Source organism: Penaeus japonicus, unplaced genomic scaffold (genome assembly GCF_977035675.1).
Source record: "Penaeus japonicus unplaced genomic scaffold, GWHDUDI00000001_assembly GWHDUDI00000027, whole genome shotgun sequence".
Lineage (NCBI taxonomy): Eukaryota > Metazoa > Arthropoda > Malacostraca > Decapoda > Penaeidae > Penaeus > Penaeus japonicus.
This window is the reverse complement of record NW_028234429.1, coordinates 9,016,223-9,021,222: the sequence shown is the minus strand read 5'-3', so window position 1 is coordinate 9,021,222 and position 5,000 is coordinate 9,016,223. Positions and strand designations below refer to the sequence as shown.

Genomic DNA, 5,000 nt, shown 5'->3' with positions numbered 1-5,000 from the left:
CTAAGTGGGGTAGCAGTTTTGAATAAAGTACTTTGAAAAACTGAATTTACAATAAAAGGAGAAATAAAAAAACTAAAACATGAAACATTATCCAACGATTTGGTCCTACTGCCCCTATCTTTGCTAATGTTAGATGAAATATTACCTTCCATGTAAGATAATTGTTTAATCTTTTGATTATCTTACCCTATACTTCCTTAAATGGATTCCTAAATAGTAAAATCTTGGATGCGAGTTGGATTAGTAGTTTATCATGTAAATTCAAAACAATAGCAAATACACACCACCATAAATATAAAGAAATAAACTGTTTCTGCTTCAAAATCAGTAAATATCACCATCAGTATAGAATAGAATAGAGCATGGGACTATAATTATAAACTGTTCTATAAGGCTATGATACCATTTAATGTTCTCACTAACAGTAAACTGCACAAGACCTACTGAACCACATAAACAAAAGAAAGAAAGAAAGAAAGAAAGAAAGAAAAAGGCTAAATATCTTTAGAACACATACGATAAACTAAATCAATTCCATTTTCTATAAGCAACCATCTTTACTTTGTGTCTACTCTTGACGTAATTCTAGATACAGACCTAGATATATTTATCTACCACCACTATAATGATGACTATTATTTTAAGAAAAGTTTACACAAAAGTTCTCCCATCAATAACGCACATAACTAGTGGCAAGTAAAGGATCTTTATCAAATCTAAACAATAACAAACAAATTGAGATAAAGGACAATTGCTCTACAAATATAAAGTACAATATACATTTAGTGTGTACATTATTCATGACAATTACCATTTGATTTCTTTTATTTTCATTTATACAAATTATCATCCCATAAAGCAACTAATCTGTCTCATTAAACAGTTCAATATAAATAGCCCTTTGAAGTTGGTTTTAACCCACTCATGACAGGGCATATATTTACTTAATGCTGCCCCCACTGGCAATGTAGTAAGTGTGTTCAGTTTCCCACCCAGAGATATGCCTGGGCACAACAAGGGTGACAATAAGGTTTTTATATTTTTTAAAACTAAGTCAATAAAAATGTTTATATACAAACATAACTATGTACAACGTGTATATAAGGTGAAAGTCAATGACATGATAGGACATCATCCATCGGGTGGGAAATATTCTGATGATGTGATATCACATCAACTGTCATGACTGGGTTAATAACATATTTAGGCTCACTCAATGCTTTATGTGACCTGCTTTCCTTGGCTGGTTTAAGCAATATACACAGTGGGCCCATCTATTTTGTGAGGGTAATCAACATTTTGTTTTGCAAAGTCAAATTTTCTAAATTTTGCCAAACACTTATTATAACTTCAAACTCTCCCTCACTCTCTTAATATCATATACAAATAATTTCTCTCTACCTTATACCATACATAAAAATATGCAACTCTCCAATTAATTCACTAAGTGTTCAGACCCTGAAATGCTTTGGAAAGCTTAATGATGTGTTTGGCAAACTTCCTTCAATGTTTCAATGTTTACAGTTTGCTGCGAGTCATCTTCCTAGAAGATACATAGTGTAAAGTTAATCCTTACCATTATTTTGTTATTATTATTACTGTGTGTTTACTTATATTTATTTTTTGTTATTTCTACCAAAATTGTTTAAAAGGTTGTATCTACGTGTTAACCTTTGTTTGTGGCATAAAGTCCCATTCACTACAAGACTTAGACGTCTTCTTTGCCAAATCTACTTGCCTTGATACCTATGCGCCCTGCTAGCAATCATTTTGTTATTCTTTTATGGAACATTACGTAAACTTATAAAACTTATTATGAGTAGTTTACCATACTACTCCAACCGTTTTCTTTTGTCATCTGAGTGAGGCCTCCCACCAAGGTCACTCTTTCCATCTTCCTCCCAACCCATGTAAATAACTAGTCACATGCATATGGGGGAAGAGGTTAACTATGCATATTTTGATATATAACACATGATTATTATGTTGAGGTTTTGGTTTAAAACTTGACATGTTCAATAGTGACGTTTAAAATTTGGTGCACACTGGCAGCCTGGATGCGGCGTGGGGAGCGTCTTCTACTGCCCGTAGTTAAGGGGTTAATACACACGTTATTGATAAATCTTTCTACTTAGAAATTTCTCTGAGCAATATGGTTTATGAAATTTGACAGTGAAATATATATTTTCTGATGCAAGTTCCTGAAGTATAAAAGACCAAAATTCAGTCTGGTACAACACTAATCAGTTAAGAAAGGGGAGGGGAGGGGGTGGAGTGAGAGCTGGAGGGCTTGCAGTTCTAAGGGTGTTGAAAAGCTAATATCTGTACAATAGCTAGATCAACTGAATCATTTTCATCCCTAAATGTATGGAAATTGAAAGTTAAAAATCTGACCATCTACAAAAAGCCAAAAAAAAAAATCTTGTTCTTATACACTTAACCCATTCACGCCGGGGCCGTTCCCGCTTTGCACAGTCGCAATACCGGGGTTCTCGAACGCATAAGCCTAACGCCTCGAGATTCTTGGGCGCACAAGCCGCAAGCCTGGGTTGCCCGCTCACTACCCGAGCGTGCGGCTTCCCCTCATAGCTCGTCCAGGGCGTCTCACGCGAAAACCACAATATGTGCTATCACGTCAACCGGCTCCAATGGGTTAAACAGCATGTGCAAGTAGCTTGAGATAAATACAATTCATCCAACATTATTGAACTCTAGGCAAGATTGTAAACAGATTTTTTTGATTCTCTTTAAATGTCAATGATAGGAGCAAGCTAAATAAAAATTTGTAACTAAATTATGGAATTAGTGTAGTTGGCACAAATGCATAGAGGTGTACAGTTTAAGGGGAAAATAATACTGAAGCTAACCTTCACCCGAGCAAATTTGCATCTAAGTATAGTTTGCAGAAATAGAGAACCTCTCAAACTAGAAAGTACTTCTTATTGCAATGAAGACTATCTTAACCCACTACCGATAGGTGTCACGACATACGTGACGCAAGAGTTTATGGTCTGACAGCTAGGGGCACCATGATGTCCATAGTAATAGTCAGCATGCCATATTTGACATAGAGGGAGCACGGACCACTGTGTTTTTGTCATACTATGAGTAATAGCTCTATTTAGTGAGTGTTAACCCATTGGTCGCGGTATTAAAAAAAGGTCTGTGCAGTAGGATAGCTGAATTACATGTCTGGCATGGTGCCATCCGCGTCTATCACCGACTCTGCCTTTGCACCAAATCATGCCATCCGCTGCTAATGGGTTAATGACAACTGCAATCATAATTGATATAATTGCCATATTAGCCAAAATGAGTCTAGTCTAAAATCCAAAACAAAGATGGCACCACCTTCTCCTAGCACCAGCAGGAGAGAGAGCCTTGAATGGCACCCATCCACGGTCTATAGCAAGCACTATCTTTAGAAAGCGATGACACACAGCAAGTTGCCAACCTCTAAAGTACTGATAATGAAGTATAAACAGGCAGAACTGGGAAGAGGAAGGCGACTCAAACTATGCCCAGTGTCTATAACGTGCCCCTCTGCCAGTAAGGATGTGTTGTGCTATGGCACTTGCAACCATAACCACAGGTTTACTTCCTCTTCCCCTTCTCTTCATGTTATCTTAATTATAGGTTATACGAATAATAATAAAAATAATATAAAAGAGTTTTTTTTTCCTCCTATATAACAGCAATATTTCTATCACACTGAGTATAAGGAAAATAATGAGCTGATATGAACTCCATACTAAAATTATGGTCCACTGCAACATTGATAGAGCCGTCATATGAGATATATGTCTTACAGTACAGTAGAACACAAAAATATGATTTAAACAAAAAATGGCTCTAGTTTTATAATGAGAGAATGAAAGAGTGAGAAAGATTGCGATATGTCATGTGAAGCTGCCTCGCTCTGAAATAAAACCCATCTGGGGTGCTATAGATGTGGAACTAGTGCCTGTCTTGGGGACTGGGCAAAAAAAAGTAGCCTTGTCTGCAATGGATTAATAAACAAGATTGTCACCTTGAAACAAAAATTAAAAGAGCAGGGACCATGTCCATGTCCCCATTGTCTTTGATTCTTAACAGGTACTCTCATTTTCAATGAGGGCATTGAAAAAAAAAATATAATAATAAAATAAATAAATAAAACAAGGTTTAGGCTAACTTAGTAGGGCACATTTACAGCACACCAATGCAATTTATTGATTTACAATCCCACAATTTCTATATTCTATTATTGGAGCCTATTTTATGGGGTATAAGGTAATCACAATGTATCCACAATGTTTCTATATATATTATTAGATTGGAATCCATTGGTACCACTTTTGTGGTATTTACTAATGCTGCAATACACTATTACAGCTAAACGATTTTCGAATGTCCCTACTTATGTCCAAACCATGACATAAAGCAATCTACTCCGTCTACCTGCATGGCATCAGCTCAGATGAAATACTGGTTCACATATTTTGTCCTGAAGGGGAGGATTCAATGTTGTGAATGCTAGTTAACCCATTGACAGCAGATGGCATGATTTGCTGCCAAGGCAGAGTTGGTAGTAGACGCGGATGGCACCATGCATACAACAAACCAACCACATGACTATACACATTTCATTATAACCACGACCAAAGGGTTAACAAGCTTCATCTTACTCCTTTTGCTAGAGTGGCAAAAGCATGGTGTGAGTGTATCTTTAAAAGGCAATTGGGGGCTCAATAAAAGAGCCAAATGGGTTAAAACTGACAAAATATCAGTATAGATGAGGTGCAAGCTACATCATTATTTGAATAACAGCTATAAAATATCATATTCAGGATTAAGCTCAACATCTCCATACAATTAACAACAAATTCCAAAGTTAACAAGTTAGCAATGACATTTTAAGAAGAATAGCACTTTAAGCTTAAACTAAACCTTAATGATATAACATCAACAAAATCCACAAGCACACTCCAGCTATAACCAAAATATTCCTACAAAACTAA

At 36.1% G+C, this 5,000-nt stretch overlaps 1 protein-coding gene across 1 annotated transcript in view; it reads right to left on the bottom strand.

Moving 5' to 3' along the window:
• Window positions 1-5,000, bottom strand: part of Chc (clathrin heavy chain) — a 40,136-nt gene that overhangs the window by 33,881 nt on the left and 1,255 nt on the right. The gene's annotated exons all lie outside the window — the stretch shown is intronic.